The sequence below is a fragment of the Cherax quadricarinatus genome, unplaced genomic scaffold (assembly GCF_038502225.1).
Source record: "Cherax quadricarinatus isolate ZL_2023a unplaced genomic scaffold, ASM3850222v1 Contig3272, whole genome shotgun sequence".
In the NCBI taxonomy this organism is placed as follows: Eukaryota; Metazoa; Arthropoda; class Malacostraca; order Decapoda; family Parastacidae; genus Cherax; species Cherax quadricarinatus.
In genome coordinates this window covers 11,491-33,904 of record NW_027198298.1, presented here as the reverse complement: position 1 = coordinate 33,904, position 22,414 = coordinate 11,491, and the positions used below count along the sequence as shown (strand labels likewise).

Below are 22,414 nucleotides of genomic sequence, written 5' to 3'. Positions count from 1 at the left end.
AGTCTGTATACTTAGATGTCCGAGATGAATGAAATTAATAACTGTGTGTTTTGTTATTAGCTGATCAGTTTGTCAGAAATTTTCGTGTTCACGTTCCCTCCGTATTCTGAGAATTAACAGTCTAGATTTGCGTGCACCGAATCTGCCTTTCTGTTAAACACTTCTTTGTATATAATTATTCTTCCTCAGAATCCGTAGAGTGCATGAATACAGATCGATCGATCAATTCCATCCATATTGTATAATGAATTGTTCTTATAGTTTGTAATGCATTATGTTAACACCCTCTATGTAATGTCCATTATGATACCATCCATTAGTTCTAAGATATATATGAATTTGTTATTGTATAGAATCAGCCCAGATCCGCCTGCCTGTTCAGCCTATAGATAGTAGTGTATGTCGGGACGACATACGTAACATGACCGAGCTGTCAGCATAGTTGCTGATCCCTGTATCCCCTGTATTATATAGCATAGCATATTAGTATCCTCCATGTGCTTTAGACACGAGATCCCTCGTAGGCCTTTGGCTTGGTGTGACGTCATGGGCATACACATGGGCAGTGATCCCTTTGTCCCGCTCTCACTCAGCGGCAGACCGTCTAGGCGTAAACAGGCTAGGTAACTGTGGCTCCATCTCCCATCTCAGTCTGACAATATATCTACCATCCTACAAGTGTGTCTACTTTCAACCTGTGATATCTCCATTCAAGAACCCTTACGATACTAGAATCTGTATTGATAAAGCCACTGGATGGCGAAAGGTCTACAATAAAGATATCCAGATGTTGCACATGTGTCTTAACTTTCATATTGTCGGTATTTTATACCTTTCTTGCACAGCACGTGTTATTGTTATGGTGAGCTGGGCCGCGTCATGCTGATGACGTAGTTGCCATTGTTATAATTATGATAGCTTTATATGTAATTATCGTACAGAGACGAGGCGCACACCAAAATGTTGCCAGATCTTTGCTCTATTTTTCGGTAAGATTAACTCATTTTTCATATTTTTTCGATTTTTTGGTGTATTTAGGCTCAGACTCGGCGGCCTGCCGCCTTAAGTGATGGTAATGGCACAGCTAGGGTCCTGAATTCCTGCTGAGTCACTGAAGTTATCTGGAAGAATTTCTTTCATTAACTCGTTTCATGCTGTGGAAGAGGATTGGAAAGCTGGTAGGGCAATCTGGGAGGATTTGTGCATTCCCAGCCCCCCAAGCCTGACTGGAAGTGAGTTTTGCAACCACTGTCCATCTTCATGGTAAATATTCAGTACACTCTCTAGTATGGTCTTAAGGAGGGAGTCATACTCCTTGAGTTTTGGACTGCTGAAGGCTGGGATGGACAGGCATCTGGTGAGTAGGTAGAAGGCATCGTATGTATCAGTGCCTTTTATCCTGTCTTCCATCTTCTGAGGCCTGAGATTTTCTTTTCTAGGATCAGATCAATGGCACTGGGCCCAAGAGGAGAACCAAGGAGAGTGTTGGCTCGTGCTTCTCGTAAAACAGCACTAACATCTTCAATAATCTGTCGATTAGTAGAAACTATTTTGCATTCGGTGCTCTCTCGCATGTCTTAATTTTTTTCCTGACGCCCTTTAGGAGAGATTCTGTAGTGCCAGCTAGGGTACCATCATCCAAGAACCAGATAATGAGCTCACTGGAGAGCGCTTCTCTGACTTCCTTGATGACCAGACAGAAAAGGGGCAAGACAGTCCCCCTCTTGCATACCCTCAAATGAAACAATTTCATGATCCCCAAACAATAGTTTAGAAGTTGCACTATAACACGATTGTATGGAGGGATAGAGGGAAGGGAAGTGTCTAGAAACTGCTTGGAGAGCAGCATCTTTCATTGATACAGAAGCAATGGTCTGCTGCAGAGGATTTTCACTACTCTGTAATCTCTGGTGGATACTCACGATTATGTCTGGCGAAACTAGCCCATGCCAACCATGTTGGTTCTTCCTTCACATACAAAATGTATGGAACACCACAAACTGGCTCCCTCCCTCCACAGTATTTTTAAGCAACAATTTACATAAAACAATTTCAGCAAATTCAATAATAGTACCTGTTGTATTGAATTATATTTGTAATGAAATTTCGTACAATAATATTGATAATCCATTATTATAGCAGATAATGAACAATGATATGGTTAAATTAACTCAATTTAGCAATGTATAATGATCTGGTAAAATTTAATTCATTATAGCAGACAAATGTGGTTACATTCATTCACTGTACCAGATAATGAACAATAAATTATTTACATTTACTCATCATAGAATGATAAGCAGAACAATATTGTTACATTCACTTGTTTTAGCAGGGAATGTACATTAATTTAGTTACATTTATTGTACCAAAGTACAATAATGACACATTATAGCAGTGTACAATGATCTGGTTACATACATTCATTATTGAAGACAATGATATGGTTACATACATTCATTACAGAAGGCAGTACAATGATTTGGGTACATTGATTATAGCAGACAGTGTACAATGATCTGGTTATTTACAGTCATTATAGAATACAGTGTCCAATGACCTATTTACATATATTCATTATAATAGACAATTTATGATTATCTAACTACATTCATCACAGAAAACAGTGTATAATGATTTAGTTACATATATAATAGGAGACAATGTTTAATAATACTGTAGTAGTATTAGTAGTAATAGCAGGTGGTAGTAGTAGTAATAGTAGTAGTGTTGTTAGGTAAGACATATGCAACGGTTAGGTATCTTTATTTTGAAACGTTTCAAAATAAAGATACCTAACCATTGCATATGTGTCTTACCTAACAACCTGTCGGTATTTTATACCATTTTAATGTAATAGTAGTAGTAGTAATAGCAGGTGGTAGTAGTAGTGGTGGTAGTAGTAATAGTAGTAATAACAGTAGAAGCAATAGTAGTGGTAGTAATAGTAATAATAGTAGTAGTAATAGTATTAGTAGTAATAGTGGTAGTAGTAGTAGTAATTATAGTAATAGAAGTAGTGGTGGTAGTGGTAGCAGTAGTAATAGTAGTGGTAGAAGTATTTTTTTTATTAACACGTCGGCCATTTCTTACCGAGTAGGGTGACCCGAAAAAGAAAAAAACACTTTCATCATCACTCACTCCATCACTGTCTTGCCACAGGCGTGCCTATATTATAGTGAAAAATCTGTATAATTCAAGGTTGCCAACCGATATTGCTGAAATTTTAATAGTTGCTTCAGTAGCATGGTTCCACATCTTTTTATAGCAATATTAGTATTTATAAGTGTATATAATTTCATAATGATTTGAAAGTTACAGTTGATAATATCAATTTTTAAGAGACTAATTTCATATATTTACATTTTTTTGTGGAAATTATTTAATTTCCGAAGCTATAGCGCCTAACAAGTGTTTAATGTGTTGATTTGGGTCAAAATGTATTTGCATTTTTAATGGTACCAGCTGGGTTCCCGCTGCGCCTGCGCAGATGTGCGGGGGGTGGGGGGTCGAGCTGGGGCACTAGGTGGCGGATGTGTTTTGAATGGGTGAGGAGGCTGAAAAAACCGGGAATGAGGAAACTGGCGTTCACGGCGGCCTAAGGATCAATATAGGCCTCAATTCATAATAGGAAGTGTCGTGACTGTCCCTAGTGAAGAGTGAGGGAACGTGATTTACGGGACCACCGTAAAAAGGTGGTAAAATTAGTGAATAATGTTCGACCGGGTGTGACAGGTGCACGGCCATGGTGTGTGTCCAGGGGAAATACCCGTGTGTTAATCCTCGCTCATCGGCCGCAGATCTTAATGGAGTGACCTCTAATGTGTATAATAGTTATGAGACGTTAAATCGTCTTGTGAATGGTAATGTAATCAGTGATAATAACATTGAGTTAAGAGAATGCGGGATGTGAAATAGATCGCCCTGCTCCGAGTGAACGTGTGACTCTCGTACCGAGGATAGTGAAGCTTTATGGAATCACGACTTCTAAACCGGGACAAACCGACGGATACCTCGTCCTGCTGGAATAAGAACCGTGTCGGTGTAGCAGACATCGAAATGAGATGGGGAATGGAGGAAATAAGGAGTATCAATCACCCACAGTTAAGTAACCCTTCTAGTTATAGCAGACTGATGCTGGCCAGTTAGGTATGTTGTAATTGGATAGGTTATGAGTGATCCAGCTACATCAAGTGACCACCAGAGAACATCTGGTAAGTGGTGGGATTATGTACAAATGTTTTTCCTTGATGGATGTATCCATGTGTATCCTACCCCCCCCCCCTTCATTCAGCTAAACTAATATAATCTATACAGTCCACAATTAATTACTAGCGCCGTGCTTGAGGGTGCTACCCAATTTATGCTGGTCTCGGATAGATGTGGACAAGATTGTGAGGGTCGAGGGGCCACCTGTAGTGACCAGAGGTGGTTAAGTTTTCTCACATGTCTACACGGGGTGACTACGGTAAACAATATGGTTTTCTCCCAATGAGATTACTTGTATGTATATAATGTTGAGGTACATACAGATAAGCACCCTAAAATTTTCCACATTTTTTGCCCAACAAATACCTCACACAGACCAAACCAATGACGATCTTATTTAAGTAGTTTGTTCTTTCTCGGCTGAAATATCTGTACACTAACAACCCCTTTTAAGTGAGCGAATTGAGATCTAGTAAATATACTGAGAAGCTTTAGGGCCTAAATACACCAAAAAATCGAAAAAATATGAAAAATGAGTTAATCTTACCGAAAAATAGAGCAAAGATCTGGCAACATTTTGGTGTGCGCCTCGTCTCTGTACGATAATTACATATAAAGCTATCATAATTATAACAATGGCAACTACGTCATCAGCATGACGCGGCCCAGCTCACCATAACAATAACACGTGCTCCAGCGCGACTCGCTTCATAAAACAGTATCACAGGTATTTTTTTCCTTTTTTTGGTGTATTTTTTAGCTAGATCTTCTAAATAGTAACTGGCAACCATCAGGTTAGCTGTGAGAAGGAGCTGCTCAAGTCAGTGCCACTTTGTCTGACAGCTGACTACCCTTGGGACGTTACTTTTTGCCTTTCATTGTATACATTTTTGGTACACAATGCCTGCAAAGAAGAAACAGTTTCCCAAGAACATAAGCCACAAGAGGAAAAGGAACATAGAAGCAATGATAAGGTCTAGAGCAGCAGCTGCTGTGGGTAGTGACGCCGCCACGATGCTCGTACCACCACCCTCCTCTCAAGACCTATCCTTGAGTTGAGGATATGAGGAATTCTATCATGGCAAGCTTCTTCCATTGTTCCTCAACTGATGAAAAACCTCAGCATCACCTTTGCCCAACAGGTGATAAATCCTGGTGTTTCTACCAGAATGCAGCAGCAGCAGACCTTCCTCCACTATCTCACACCAAGATGAAAGTGCATTTCCAACTGGAACCTGCATACATGGAGGAGGTGCATAATGTCTACAAAGACCTAACATCAGATGAAATGATGCAGCGTTGTATAAAAGGCAGAACGCAAAACTGTAATGAAAGTCTGCATCACCGCATATGGTGTTACAGCAATAAAGCCAAATATCAAACCAAGAGGCATGCTGATTTCGCAGTCAGCCATGCTGTTGCTGACTACAATAGTGGATATGTGAGGAGCTGTCTGGACACAGCACTGGGCTACAGACGTTCAGCAGTGACTCAAAAACAACTTGAATTAATGGAGAAGAACATGAAGGAACAACGGAAACGAAGAGGAAAAGGGAGCTGGACACGTCCTACGAGCCTGGAGGACATTAGATAATCATGTGTCCACCTACATCCAGTCATGGGTACGTAATTATTAGTGTTTTTTTGGTATATTTTTATATTGTTATGTGTATAAATATCATATATGGGTGCAATTACATGTATCTGTACATAATCACTGGGAATAATCACTGGGAATAAGATTTTGAGAATTAATTTCTTTCTTTTCAGATTGATTGGGATGGATTTTTATGATTGGCCGGCCACCAGAGAACTTCAGGACAAAGGGATCTTCATGGAACTTCAGGAATAATGTCTATATAACCAGTTCTACTCTCAATAAACGTATAAAGGCACTATGGGTATTTTTACCCACTGTATAGTAATGTTCAATGTATTTGTTGATTTTTTTCAAAAGTGCATTTATTTGTATTTTTCTGAGGTAAAACCATTATTTATGAACCGATCATTCTGAATTTTACAAAAGTTATTCAGGGGACCCTGTTTGAAATTGCGACGTAGCTGTCTTGGGTAATAATCCCTTCAATTTTGCATAAATTGATGTAAAGTGCAAAAAAATTTTTTTTAAATAAAGTCAAGACATAATAATATTTTTTTTGGGTACCATAAAACATGTTATTGCATTATTTATACCCCTCAAGGAAGGTTCCTTGATGTTGGTGAGGGGCTCTTGATTTAGGGAACTGGATCTGTGTTCCAGTTCCCCGAATTAAGCCTGAGTGCCTTCCACATCCCCCCGAGGCGCTGTATAATCCTCCGGGTTTAGCGCTTCCCCCTTGATTATAATAATAATAATAATAATGCATTATTTATATCCGTTAGATGGTCAATTTGGCATTACTTTATCATTTGTGATTATCAACAATGATTTCGAGATTGCCAATATTGACTTTCGTTGCTATAAGTGTTGCCATGTCCAATTTTTCACATTTTTATTTTTTATAACTTTATTTATTGGACGATCTTGATGCAACTTTCACCACATGAGGCTCAATGTGCCTAAAGTCTCTGGTAAAAAAATCAACGAAATCGAGCAAAGGAAAAAAAAAAAATCAGGCTGCCTGCCCCCCTTAACATTTACATTACTGGAAACGTTTGAAGTCCTTTAACCTGTACTTACTTCTTAAAATGAATGCTAGAGGGATTGATCCCAAATCTGCACTGAAATTACTCTTTTTTTGAAAGCAAGAAACTTGGATCAACCTTTTGCTCTCATAGTGAAAGTGTAAACGGTATATTTACCCCATATCTGTTTCCCATAACTACTGCTCGGGAAGCAGTCTCCATAGGCCTGTTTCCCAGAGCACCCACCAACGGACTAGGCACTCAAGTGAGCCTTGTGACTTAACACCTGTTCTTATTCTTATGCCAGCGACAATCTGAACAACACCTGCGCTCCCCTAGGAACCTTGGCTCTGGGATGCCGTTACTTGCATCTGGTTTATTGCCGTTACTGGCAATAAACCACATTCCAGTCTATGCAGCCTGCATCGTTCTTACCTCGCCAGCTGCCCTGACGTTTATCTCGGCAAACGTAGGCGACGTGGTTTGTCTCACGCCAGCTACCCCACGTGAAAAACGTGAAATACAGCTCACATGTAGTGACAGTGGTTCCCAGTAGTGTGATGGAGCTATGGGAGACCTAGGGGCAAGTTGTCTAAGTTTATCACCTTCATCCTCCTGTCTACAACCAATGATGATCCTATTTAAGTTGTGCTTTGTCTAGGCTGAAATTGCCGATCTGCTGAATGTACTTAGAACCTTCTACAACATAACAGTGGCAAATAAACGAACAAACGAACAAGTGCAGGTAAGATCCTAATGGGTTGAGCGGGGAAGATGGGACAGACGAAGAATAGCGCTGTAGAGGAGTGTTCTTAATAGTAGAAAAAGAGCCAGGGCAGACTTGAGAACATGAATAGCAGGTTCAGTTGCGTTGGTCTTGTAGCAGTGGATTAGTCGCAGGACGAGGCAGGCAGGGAAGAACATCAGGGGGCAGCATACTGGTGGTGGTGTTTGACGCAATTAGGGTGGCAGGTTAGCAGGAGATTCATTCTCAAATCTCTTGAAATTGCTTCTAGAGAGGTGGTAAAGATTTGTCTTGTTTCCAAAGGTCGAAGAGGCTTGAGGAATTCCAGAAGTTGGGTGAGAGTGAAGTGATGAGGTGTGTGAACTTGGCAGTACCTGCGCCAAGGGCTTTGTCGAGTTCAGCGCAGGTCATGGTGTCGATATTTGATGGTGCAGTGTAAAATGTAAGACTGTCCCAAGTTGATGTGATAAAGTTGTCGATATCTTCTTCTTCAGACATATATTCATTTGATGAGTCTGTGTTGGTACAAGCAGGTGAATGAGGGTCGGCAGCATCAGTGGAGAGGTGTACTGTGGTGTAGCTTCAGGTTTGGGGGCAGTTATCAGCTAGAGCCGTGGGACGGGTAACTGATGATGTTTGGAAGAATTTTGATGATGTCAGCTGATGGTGGAGAGTCAGGAAATGTAAAGGCTGGCATATTGTTGAGAAGGAAGATTTCATTTATGGAGGCGCTGAAGGTGCCAGGGTTGGCTGCATTGGCTAGATGAGCGTACAACATACAATACAACACCTTTGAAGGAGCCGCTTCAAGAAGTGGAGATAGTGAAGTGCTGGGTGGAGATGGTTGTTAGTGTTGCTTTTAAGATTTTCTTGGTATTCATCTGCAGTTTAGCGGTGGCGGCGAATGTCGGTGATTTCTGGTTGTTCTTCTCTTCTTGTATCTTCTGGGAGAGTGCTTCTTTTTGCAGAGGCAGGTAAGAGTGGTAATGGTGTTGGAACATTCTGTGGAGTTACGACCATCCTTTCCACAGTTGGTACAGTACTTCTTTCCTTTCAGGGGACAGTCAGGCGTCGATTGGTTATACGAAGAGCAGGTCCAGCATGGGGAGACGTGAGCAGAACACTCTGGCTCGATGTGTCTGGGATAGATATGAAAGGAAGAGATGGCTGGGCCATCAGCCAGTGGTCTGATAGCCATGTCGATGTTGGAGAAGGTGAGCTTGATCATTGTAGAAGCATTTTGAATTTTAGTGATATTATCAATCGAGGCCCAAGTGTTATGTTCGTGAATAAAGGTCCTAAGGTCTTCAGTCGATAAGGAAGTGATAAGCTTGTCCAACCGTTTGATGAAAACTGAACGTTTCGCCAGCAGGAAAGGTGAAGGACAGACGGCTAACTGTCGGTCACTGAGTCTTCATAGAGGTGTCGTCCATCAATTTAGAAGCTTCATGGTCGTCACTAAAGACGACAATAAAGGAGTCTTTCAGCGGATGGATAGCTGCAAATTTAACCTGCAGGCAGGTCTTTACAGCGGCAGCAAGAGCAAGCTTTGTAGCGTCATTGATTACTCCACTGGTAGGCTTGATCTTTACACGATGGTGATGTCAGATCGAGGAGGCTCCTATATTTTGTAATCCCCTGGGCCGATCCAAACCCTAGTGATGGACTCACTGCAAGTAATGCTGCACCAACATACATAGAACCTACAGTGACCCATAAAACTGAAGATAGCGACAGACAAAAACCGATACATTTGACGAAATGAGGACTGCTGGCATTCAAACACCAGCTGCTACTAGATGTACACCTAGCGAAGCGACGTTCTCAACTATACTAGCAATAACTGACCATCATAGCAACTGCACCAGTGTCAATGGGAGGGAAACATAGGAGAAAACGCCAAATCTAACGACAAAATTCCAAGGGATCTGTCAGGTTGTAGTGGCTGCTTTTTTTTTCCTCAGTGCGTTTAAAAATTGCTGAAACATCACTTCTGTGAGGACTAGTCAACAACAAGATGCAGCCCAGCTAAATGGGACTGAGGAGGATTTGGAAGATAATGCCATTAATTAAAACTTTTATCCTGTCAGGATGGAAATGAGTTAGAAGTGTGATAGTTGCAGCCGGACTGTAAAGTGAGAGTGAAGGGAGTTTGTGAAGTAAGGGAAAAGCGAGGGGAGTAGTGGGTTTGTGAAGATAACAGGAAATCTATTAGTAATCAGTGGTGATTGCTATAGTAGCAACTAGGCCATTGTTAGGTGACCAATAGCAATCAGCGGTTTCTTTAAAAAAAATGTTGAAGTGATAAAAAGAGTAAACATGGCTGACATTAGAAGTGTACAGGCTGCCATAATTATATTTATCTTCCTGCTGCAATTCTCTGAAGAAGGAAATCAGGCACGGGGATTGGAAAAGGCGACTGGGGTAATAACATCCTGGACAGTGAAAGCCCGACAGTTGTCATCACACCAAAAACGTAAAATGTCAATATTGCCCAAGGTATGACACCACCGCATACTCAAACAGAAACAGTGGTGCACAGCTCTTACAGAGGAGCTGTTAAGTAGTGATATACAAACTAATTCAGGACCACAGGCAGATAAGTGACTGTGATAATGGCGGTCTAGTTACTAGACCGTCATTAATATCATTTCTAGCTACTACAGTCTAGTAGCTGCAATGCTAACCTTAACTCTATATGTAATGCATATATAGGTAAATGTGAGACAATAGAACAATTCTCATTATCTCAAACACCACCAGACATATGTATATACTGTACTAAAGTACGAAAGAAGAACAGCAAATATACCTTATGTAAAATATGTGTGCATAATGGATATGTGCTGAGTTACGGTAATGGCGCCAGATTTCATTTTCTTTGTAACAAATGCACTTTGGCACAGTGATGACATGGATTTACCTAATTTTAATATAAATAACCGCTTGTCATATAGTGATGATTATGACTGCTTTATGAAAACAGGCCTTCACTTTATTCATGTCAATGGGAGATCACTTTCTCCAAAACTGACAGAGATTAGGATTCTAGCTAACAGAACTAAGGTGACAGTTATATTCATCTCTGAATGCTGGTTGGATGATACGGTGACTGACGATGAGGTCAGAATAGAAGGTTACAATATAAAATGTTTAGATAGCAATAGAAAAGGTGGTGGAGTATGTGCCTACATAAGAAATTACTTACTCTACAACACAAGACCTGATCTGAATGACAATAAACTGGATATTCTATGGTTTGAAGTGCTGCTTCTGAAGACCAAACTCATCTTAGTAGGAACTAGTTAACGCTCTCCCACCCATGACCAGTTCTTAGCAGACTTTTCAAGAGTTTTGTCAGTAATTGATAACAATTGCGAGACAGTAATACTGGGAGACTTCAATATCTGTTTTCAACAGCAAGATAATGGGCTATGTAATAAGTGTAAGAAAATACTAGGTTTAAACAGTTATACTTAACTAATTAATAAACCAACCCGGATTACACACTTCTCAGACACCATACTCTACCATATACTTTGTAACCACTCTGATAACATTAGTCAGTCAGGCGTCATTATCACAGGCCTTAGTGATCATTTCATCATTTACCGCACCAGGAAAATCATTAGAGAACAGATAGGCCTACACAGGACAATAAAAATGAGGTCAACTAAAGCTACAGTAAATAAATACTGGTAAATATGCTACACAGTTATGATTGGACAGTGATAACAAGTTACATGGAAGTAAATGATGCCTGGGAAAAATTCAAAACAATGTTCACTGCCATTCTTAATAATATTGCAGCAGTTAAAGAGGTTAGGATTAAACGAAGAACTGAACCCTGGATGACTACTGAGATATTAGATAATATGAAATTCAGAGACCAGTTGCTAAAAAAGATTTAAAGCAAACAGACAGGATATTGCAGCGCTAAATGAATTCCAAATGATAAGGAACAGAGTGCAGAGGCTTATAAAAGGCATGCCACTATTGCTCAAAAATCGAAGAGTAGAAGAACAACACCACAAAGCTCCGGAAACAGCTAAAACAGTTGTGCTATAGCAATAAATTTGTAGATAGATCTAACATGGGAAACTGGAGGAGATAATTAGAACTGAGTATACTACAAACTCTGATCATACAATACAGCGAAAAAATAATGTGAGGGTCCTGGTAGTGGTAATGTCTGAGGATCTCACTTTCAAAGATCACATCAGTGCCATGATCACAACTGAAAAAGAAAATAATAGGATGGACAATGAAAACATTCAAAACGAGAGATGCCAAGCCAATGATGATCCTTTTCAAATCACTTGTTTTCTCTAGGCTGGAATACTGCTGTACATTAACATCTTCATTCATAGAAGGTGAAATTTTAGATCCAGAGAGTGTACAGAAAACTTTTACTGCACATATAAGTTCCACCAAACACCACAACTACTGGGAATGCTTGAAAGCACTTGACTTGAGGGCGCCTTTGACTTCTGTCAGACCACTGTACTTGGAGTTTCTGTTGAGCTGGGTAACGGGTTGTGGTAAGGCTTCTCTTTATGATGTCGTTGACCTCCTCCTGTCTACCATACTTCCCTTCTGGTGTGTGACACACGAGACCATGAAGTCGGAACTGTTCAGCTGTCGCCTTTCCGCAAATACACCTATGTTCGGTGAGTATCGGGGCGGCTAGGCAAGAGCAACACCAATCCAAATGGCCTGTGGTTCGAGCCGAGTGCCCAGAGAGGAATTGGGAACAACTAGAGGAAAATCTCCCAAATATGGTGCCTTTACTGCTAGGAGACGAGCTTTGTCTTTTCCTGAAGCTTTGGTGAGCATTGTGTTGGCAATTTCTACCAAGATTGGTTTGTCCCAGTGGGACTGTTTGTGCTCTCTGGGAGGAGCTGGTCTACTGGAGGAGTCGGCAAGGGTGTCCCACCCAATGGCTGCTTCAATGAACGTGGGATCTTGAGCTCCTACCTCATCTCTCAATCATTCGGGGACAGTATCCTTGACTAATCCGCTGGAAGTCAAACATGAAGGCAAAAATGCAGGTAGAGCTGCCTGCATTGCTTTGCGCACCCCTACACCTCCCAGTGGCACTAGGAGGGTTACCTGATCCCATTACTGATCTTCCAGTGACAGATTCAGTGCCTTCTTAAAGACTGATTTCAGGAGTAAGTCATATTTGTTGAGTGTTGGGTTGTCAAAAGTGGGTGTGCACCTCAGGAAGTGAGTCTTGGCAGAGTAAGACACCTTGTGAGGAGATACGGGGCATCAAGGGCATCGAGATCTCGTATTCTTTCCTCCATTCTCTTCAGGTCATTCACTTTGTCCTTGAGAATTGTGTTGATGGCCTAGTTACCCAGTGGTGCTCCCAAGAGGGTGTTCTTGGATGGAGTGGTAGCAATGACTACAGGGAGGATTGTTCGCATAGTAATGATTACTTCCTGGTTTGTTTTGATGATTTCACACTTGGAGGGATTGAGGATGAACCCAAAGCTTCTGCCTGTGTCTTCAAAACTTTGATATACTTTTGAAGCTCTTCATATCAAAGGTGGCAGGGACTCTTCAGGTTTGCTGTCACCAGCTGAAATGAAGGGAAAAAGACTGGGGAACCGATCCCTAACGGCTGGCAAGACCACATGTCTTTTTACCATATTAAACTCATATCTAAAGGCTACTTTGACTAAGGCCTTGTCTTCTGGTCAGTCCCTTCCCACATGGGCTGTGTCATCACTGCCTCGAGAGACCCTAAACACAGTTGGTGTGGCTGGGGTAAACTGGCAGCTTCTAGGCAAATGTTTCTTACTGCTGCTTTGGCAACGAGATGACAAAGAGTGTTACCAACAGCAATGAGTCTGATTCCGCCCAGCCAGGCAGTTGTTGACGAAGGTTGTTAACTCAGAAAGAAGAATTGATGCAGATGTGCCAATTACTGGATTTACAATCTCTTTGAGGTGTTATGGTTGAATTCCAGTGTAATCTTATGCAGATCCTGCTAGAAATGACACTAATGCCTTGTAGACTTCTGATTCTGGCAAAAATTAGTTGTCCAGTGATGAGGTCTTCCTCAGGGTTGTTGTTGACGACTATAGTGTCCCTTGTTGGGTGCGCTGTCTCTTTGTGCTTGGGCTGTGGCCTCATCTTTGATAGCAACAGTGTCATCACTTGTAATTATTCTGATTGCTCCCTCTGTGTTACCTTCGACTTTTTTGCTCACCTGTGAGCAAATTTTCTCGTTTTCAGTGGAATTTTTCTTGGGTCTACCTCTGTGATTCCTGCGATGATGGGGCTGAGGGACACAATTATCTGTTCTTGGGTAGTTGCACACTGCCTTGTTGACAGATGTTGTTAGCAGTTTGTCTTGTCTTTCAGGAAGTGCAAGACAGATATTGCTGAACAGGAGTAGGTTGCACCATGCTTTAATGGTGCCTTGGGCTTCTAAGTTGGTGGAACCTCCATTCACCTGCTTAAGATCTGTGAATTTCCCTGCAGCATATGGACGAGCAGCTTTAGGAATGTGAGATAGGGTACTGCTAACAGTGGAATTGAATGTCATCATGTCTTTGCAAGTGAGGAGGTTGCCATTCGAATTGTTCTAGTTCTGCGATTCCTGCGTTGGATAGTGAAAGCCCAACAATTATCAGCCAATCAGAAATTGCCACAAGGTATGGCAACACGGCATACCCAAACAAAAACTGTGGAGCACAGCTCATATAGTGGCACTGTTAAGTGGTGATATCCAAACTAATTCAGGACCACGTAATGGCGCCATATTTCATTTTCTTTATAACAAATGCACATTGGCACAGTGATGATATTGATTTACCTAATTTTAATATAAATAACCCCTTGCCGTATAGTGATGATTGTGACTTTTATGAAAACAGGCCTTCACTTTATTCATGTCAATGCGAGATCACTTTTTCCAAAATTAACAGAGATTAGGATTCTAGCTAACAGAGCTAATGTGACAGTTATATCCATCTCTGAATGCTGGTTGGATGAAACGGTGAGTAACGACGAGGTCAAAATAGAAGGTCACAATATAAAATGCTTAGAGAGAAATAGAAAAGGTAGTGGTGTATGTGCCTACATAAGAAATTACTTGGCCTACAACACAAGACCTGATCTGAATGACAATAAACTGGATATTCTATGGTTTGAAGTGCTGCTTCTCAAGACCAAACTCATCCTAGTAGGAACTAGTTACCGCCCTCCCACCCATGACCAGTTCTTAAAAGACTTTTCAAGAGTTTTGTCAGTAATTGATAACAATTGCGAGACAGTAATACTGGGAAACTTCATACCGGTAAAACTCCCTGCTGAGCCCTGTGGAAATGACATAGTGGTTTTATACACATTAGTGTCCTGAAGGGTTAAATGTTCTTCACCTACTGCAATGTCAAGGAGATAAATGTTGATATTGAGAGCACTGGCTGGATGTTTGTCCTTCATCCTTAGGGACGATGGTATCTTCAGTGGTTATTATTCTCAGTGCTCCAGTAGTATTAGTCTCCTCTATTTTTTTTTTGTTTTTGTTTTTGGGCTCTGATTTTTGAGGCATCATGTGTCTATTGTTGACATTTGCCCAGCGGGGTGTTTGTTGCCAGAGGGAAGACAGATGAGGTTGTCATCAACATGCGCAATACTATGATAATTTTCATGCAATACGGTTTTGTGTTGACAAAAATTGGTAGCAAATGTCACTATTGTCTGTGGAGATGGAACAAACTAGACACTGGCGAAAGTAACAATAAGCAGCACAAAAGAATGGTCAACACACAAGAAAATGGGAATAAGGCACACTGTGGAAAAATTGGGAATTGAATTAACACAAAATCAGCAAGAACACACAAGGAAATGCTGGGAAAAATTAAATGAGGCACAATACTGAGTTGTGGTGCAGAACATAAGGTAAACAATTTACTGAAATACTTCACTAAATGAATTACTGGGCAGTAAGTACAAACTGCAAACACAAGGTAATGGGGAAGTCCAAACATATGTTTATAATGCTTATATATTGCACACAACAGGGAAAACGGAAAAGGACTTACTTCAGGTGTAAAGAAGGAACACAACACAACATAGATATAAAAATAAGCATGAAAAGTAAACAAGAGAATACTGAGAAAAAAACCTACTGCAAACAGAATGTAATGAACAATGAGTCTGTAAACACAAGTCACTGAATGGCACTTAGAAATCACTGTAAACTGAGAAAATGTCTCAACACTTGCAAATGCCTCGATATAAAAAAATTAGGATCACTGGGGCAATGTCAGTGTAGAAATGAGGGAGGTGGTGGGGAAGGATGGTGTTTGTTGCTGGCGCCGCTGTGCACTCTTCCACACCACGAAATTGTCGAAGATTTCTGCACTTATATCGACGATAGATACACACAGGAGGCTTTTACGTTGGCGCTCAGGGGCGAAGAAACAATCTTACATCTTGGCCCCCTATGCAGTCCGTAAAAATGAGGGTATAACCCAGTATAAGGGTGAGATAAAAAATGGCGGTGGGTAGGTATGGGTGAGTGAGGCAGCACACTGCCACTGCTTGGGTGGCTTAGGCCAACTGGATGAGCGGCATAACCTACGCGGTCTGGTGTACACCCACACTAGGCACGAGAACATTCTAAGCCAGGTTGACTTAAAACACACCACAACACCACACAGATGGTATAAGCACTCGGGATGACTTAGAACTGGGAGCACAAAGTGATGGTAAAGGCTGGAACTCACGTGGCTCGTGTTTCTCGTAAAAGAGCACTAACATCCTCAATGATCTGTGAACTGGTAGAAATGATTTTGCATTCGGTGGGGTTTAAAGATAGGCCAAGGCTCTTTTGCATGTCTTAAATTTTGTCTGATTACCTTTAGGAGAGATTCTCTAGTGCCAGCTAGGGTACCGTCATCCAAGAACCAGATAATGATCTCACTGGAGAGCACTTCTGTGACTTTCTTGATGACCAGACAGAAGAGAAAAGGGGGAAGACAGTCCCCCTCTTGCATACCATCAAATGAAGCAATTTCATGGTCCCCAAACAATAGTTTAGAAGTCACACTAGAACACGATTGTATGGAGGGATAGAGGGAAAGGAAGTGTCTAGAAACTGCTTGGAGAGCAGCATCTTTTCTGACTAAGTTGGTGAAACCTCCATACCCCTGTGAATTTCCCTACTGCATATGGATTAGCTGCTTTAGGAATGTGAGATAGGGTTCTGCTAGCAGTGTACACAGGGCATGGTGGGACATATAGCGTTCTAGCTGTGGGGTTTTCAAGGATAACTTCTGATCAAAGAGGCTGACCAGGTGACCGGGTCAAAAATGAAGAGGACTCAATGTGAATACTTTGGGAAGATTCCAGTGTAGTGAGAAGAAATTCAAGTGTATGATTTTAACATAAATAGTGGAAATGTTGTGCTGTTTCTGAAGGTGGTGTGTGGTAGCATTGTGGAAGAAGATGGCCGATGGGGATGTGGGAGAATAAAACCTACACTGTGTTGGGGTGTTTGCCAAGATTATCGTACAGTATATACAAATCTCGAAAAGTCTTCATAAAAGCATCTACGTTCAGCACCATGTGCCATGCCTCCAGTAAATTCAAAATTTTTTAGGTGTGGATGCATGAAATAATTAGAGGCATATCTTGTGGAAAAACAATGTGCAGTGACTACCCATGCTTCTCACCCTTCTCCCTGGGCTACCCCCCACCCAACTACCTGTGCCTCCCCCACCCAACTACCTGTGCCTCCCCCACCCAACACCTCCCCTCACCCTTCTCCCTGGGTTACCCCCCACCCAACTACCTGTGCCTCCCCCACCCAACTACCTGTGCCTCCCCCACCCAACTACCTGTGCCTCCCCCACCCAACACCTTACCAAAGAGAGCAGCACCTAAAACCCCAGGGCCATCACCGTCAAGTTCACTACCTTCGAAGCATTACACTTCCATGCACCATACCCCCTATACATCCTTGCTCATCCCAGCAAATCGTACTCCACTCCTACAGTATAGCTAGCCAGATGGATGCCAAGCAGGAGGATGCAAGTAGCCAGGGAAATGACAAGGCTGGCAATACTAGGAAAGGAAAGTGTCAGTCGTGTTTGCAGCTTTTTGTCTCAACTCAATGGTTTCTTCTGCAAGCATGGTAGCTGCCCTGGCTCAAGATGTCCTCCTGTAGAAAGTGATGGCCCATAGCCACTTCAGGCACCTGAACACACTCCAACAGATCTCATCTCATCAGATAATATCTTGGAAGCAATTAAAGCAACAGGTACCAGAGCACTCACACATTCCCAAAGCAGCCCATCTACATGCTACTGGTCCATCATCCTAAATGCTCCATCAACCATCAAAGCATGGCATAACTTGCTACTTTTCAGCAATGTCTGCTTAGCTGTGCAGGAAAAAAGGGGAAACAGACTAGCCTCAACGATCATTAAATCTGTAACTTTCGTAGAGCTGATAACCTCATTTGACTTCCCATCAATACAAAAATGGGAGAGGGAGAACTCCTACTCACTTCACTGATAGCAAAAAAAATCCGAGTCCAGGTGAGCATGCAAATTGAAGAGGGCAATACACTGGGGGCAATCAGGATTATCACCAGAGAAGATACAGTTGCCCCCAAGGATGTTGACACTTCTAAAGCACTTACAGGAAAGCACACTTCCAGGGAAACCAGGGGCACCAACAGTTCCAACACCCCTGTCCCCTCTGTGGCACCATTATATGTGCAAGACTCTGACATTTACAAAGCAATAATGTCATATCCATCTGGCTCAGCTGATGGCTACACTGGATAAAGGCCACAATATTTAAAGAAAATGGTCCATCCAGTTATCAGGGAGATTGCAGAGACACTGCTTTCAGAGATCACAAGGTTCATCAACAACTCTTTGGCTGATCTAATTCCTGACAAAATTAAACCTGTCTTTTTGGTGCATCACTTTGTACCCTTTGGACAGGAGCTTTGGAAACCGCCTCATTTCCAAAGCTGCTGTCCAAAGTATTCACACAGAGGTGGTCATGATGCTTCAACCAAACCAACTTGGCTTTGGGGTCTCTCAAGGAAGTGAAGCAGTTATCCATGCGACAAGGGCGTATATCAACAACCTGCCTGAAAATAATGCGGTGGTAAAATTAGATTTCAAGAATGCATTAATCTCCTGTAAAGAGACGTGGTATTAACAGCTGAACAAGAACATTTATCTGGTCTCTACCTTTTTGCTTCAGCTGAATATAGCAAGGAATCAGTGCTCCTGTTTGGAGAATATGAAATCACATCATCAGAGGGTGTCCAGCAACGGGATTCTCTCGCACCATTTCTCTTCTGTATAGTGGTTAGGGAACTCAGTCAGGCTGACCAGTGACCTAAACATTTCGTTCCTTGATGAGGGGACACTGTTGGGTACAAAGGAGTCCCTTCTAGATGATCCTACACAGGGACAGGAAATGGGTTTTATCCTGAATCCATGCAAATGTGAAATCATCTCCATTAATCAACAAGTGATAGATGCAGTGAGATCAAAATTACCAGGAGCATCAATCATTGCCCCCAGAAATAGGGTCTTGCTTGGAGCACCTTTAGGAAGTGATGCCATTGACTCAATTCTCAGGAAGAAACTGGAAGAGTTGAGGAGAATGGAACAACGAATAGGCAATCCTGACATCCACAATGCTTTCGTGTAATTCATTATATATATATATATATATATATATATATATATATATATATATATATATATATATATATATATATATATATATATATATATATATATATATATATATATACATACACACACCCGCACACACACACACACAGTGGAACCTCAGCTTACGAATGACCCACCATGCGAATTTTTCAGATACGAACAATCACTCGATCGATTTTTTGCTTCTGGATACAAATTAAATTTCAGTATGTGAACTTCCCCCTCAAGGGAGGTTCCTTGGTGAATAGCTCTTGATCAAGGGAATTGGATCTGTGTTCCACTTCCCTAAATTATTAATGATAATATGTAATAATTATTATTATTCAGTCCCTGACGAATTCAAATTAACTAATATTACTGTGACGAGGGACGTGGTTATCAGATAGACAAACTGAAGCAAAATAAGTCCCTGGGGCCCGACGAGCTGTTTTCCAGGGCGAGAGAATAGTGTAGAGAGAAACGAGTTTAAAATTGCTCTCTTATATGAACGCATCAAACTACCTTAAATGTAGTGTCACACCATGGAATTAGGCCTTGTATATATTTTTCCTGCAGTTTCTGAGGGTTGAAGCAGAGTTTGCCTCAGAATTATGTGGGGTGAGTATATGTGGCTGGTTTCCTAGTTATTGAAGATGTTTTCGCCCTTTATATGGGACCATTTTCTCTCATAATTTAAAGGGACACATTGGCCTTGGGGTGCCTGGTCATTTCCGGTGCTTTCCTTTCTCCCTACACTATTCTCTCACTCCAGTAAAGGCGGTCCTTTGGGAACGTTATTTGCTAGAACCCCTTCTCTTTTCTGCAATTTTGCAAGCTCCTGATGATGTGTTGATTGCAACACGAAAGGCCTAGAGCTATTATTCTACTCTCCCCGTGGTTGTTTTGCATATTGTATCGCTTGGTTTGCGATATTTGCTTAATATGAATACCACTTGCCAAATCTTACCCCAGTTCTCTTGACTTTTTCCATCCTCTTTCTTCGCTGTTTCCTTTTACAAATCTGTACTTTTCAAGGCCCACAAAGCGTCCTTAAAATTAGTATTTTTAAGATATTGCCTCAGTGAACAGGTATTACCGAAATCTCTTCTACATAACAGGTTGGTTAATTTGTCGTCGACCCCATTTGATCAACTCCACAGGTTAGTGATTACTAAGAATATTGATCTGCTTAACCACGAAAGGAAAATGTTATTTATTGTAGTTAGAAACGCCAAGCAAAAGTTTTTCAACATGGTACCACCTGAGTGGCAAGATCATTTACTAGATTACATATATCGGGGATTGAGAATAATGAAACAGAAAACGGAATGTTTACATACTAGGAAACTAAACAATCTCATTGCACAAAGTGGTTAGTCTCAGCATGCTAACCCAGAGTTTGCTATTAACCTGTCGAGTGATGAACTTACTCGGGACCAGCAGACTGTATTAGGATATGGGTTAAGTTTTGCGCCTACTAGTGGGGGTATTAATTATGTTAACCTTGCCAAATCCTTTTGCAACTTGGAAAAACAAGGGGACCTATCCCCTGAAACATTCAACATTTGCAAAGGCATGGTATAAGGAGCTTTGCTCAAGCCTGTGGAACCGAATTGTCCTCAAAGATTTATTAAGTCGTACCATGAAATGAAGAGAGATCCTCGACTTCATCTTACGAAAGCTGACAAAGCAAATGTGATGGTTATTATGGACAAGGTAGATTATAGCGGAAAAATGAACATATTATTAGGAGACATGGATATTTACGTACCCCTTAATAAGAACCCATTGGACCAGGTTAATAGTAAATTTAATAAACAACTTAGAACCTTACTGAGAGGTAATGAGGAATTAATTAAACAGTTATCGGCGAGATCTACAACACTCCCTTACATGTACGGTTTGATTAAAACCCACAATCCCGGTTTTCCAGCCAGACCTATTATTAGTTCTGTAGGATCGGCATCATATGGCTTGCCAAAATGGTTAGTAAAAATACTATCTCCTTTGCTTGGCAACATTTCTGAAGCCCACTTAAAAAACATTGTTGATCTTATCGACAAATTGCAAAATATCAACATCTCTTATGATTTTACTCCTGTTAGTTTTGATGTCACTGCGTTGTTCACGAGTCCCTGTTCCCGACTTGCTATCTCATTTGGAAGAAGAATTAGATGAGTTCTCTTTGCCATATGAGAAAAATACCATTATTGAATTGAATAAGCTATGTGTAGTTGGCTGCAAGTTTGAGTTTGAAGGGAAATACTATGCTCAAAAACAGGGAATGGCGGTGGTAATCCGTTTACCCCTTACTAAGCAATTTGTATATGGAATTTTTCGAAGCTAAACTGTTGAAAGATATCCTGCCATGTAGAGCTAAATGGTTCAGATATGTGGATGACATCTTGTGTCTTTGGCCAAATGATATGGCCCTTGACACATTTTTACGAAGACTTAACGCTCTAGTCCTGTCTATTAAATTCATCGTAATAAAAGAGGTGAACTCTAAACTTCCATTCTTAAATGTGTTGATACACCGAGTTGACAGAAAGTTTAAGCTTACAGAATATAGGAAGGCCACCAATACGTGCTCATACATTCATTACTATTCCAACCATTAGATTAAAGTCAAAAGATTAGATTATATAGATTTTGCCACTGAAGTGGCTAGTTTATTGTGTACCCCATATCCATCCTGTGGACGATAGCGCAAGAGCATATGGATGCACAAAATACCTAGGAACTAGGCCGCAAAGGGTTAACATAAGGATCTACATACCTACAGTTCACTTATCTGTTACAAGCAAATTTAGGATATTTGCTTATTTTCATTAATAAGATATCTCGACATGTCACGCAAGTTATTATACAGTCTGTCTCTGTATTCGTCAATAAGTGGACAATAAAGCACATAGTGTTCAAGACAGTGGCATTATGCCTGATCACATAATTTACATTTAGTTTGATCATCAACTGTGTGTCTCCCAAACTGCCAGAAGTACTTGTAACCAAGCCTAAGCCACTACATCAGTCAGTCTTCACATTACACGTTGTTCCATAAACATATTTATCTATGTTCATGTTATCATAGTGGGTTATAGATTTACTCAGGCTTCTAACTGCATTCCTA

The 22,414-nt window shown here is 41.1% G+C and overlaps 1 long non-coding RNA gene across 1 annotated transcript; it reads left to right on the top strand.

The window, feature by feature from the left end:
- The first annotated feature begins 4,852 nt into the window (after window positions 1-4,852).
- LOC138851996 (uncharacterized) lies at window positions 4,853-6,104 on the top strand. The gene is made up of 2 exons (XR_011391524.1): window positions 4,853-5,831; window positions 5,980-6,104. It is a non-coding gene; the product is annotated as an uncharacterized lncRNA (long non-coding RNA).
- Window positions 6,105-22,414: the final 16,310 nt, after the last annotated feature.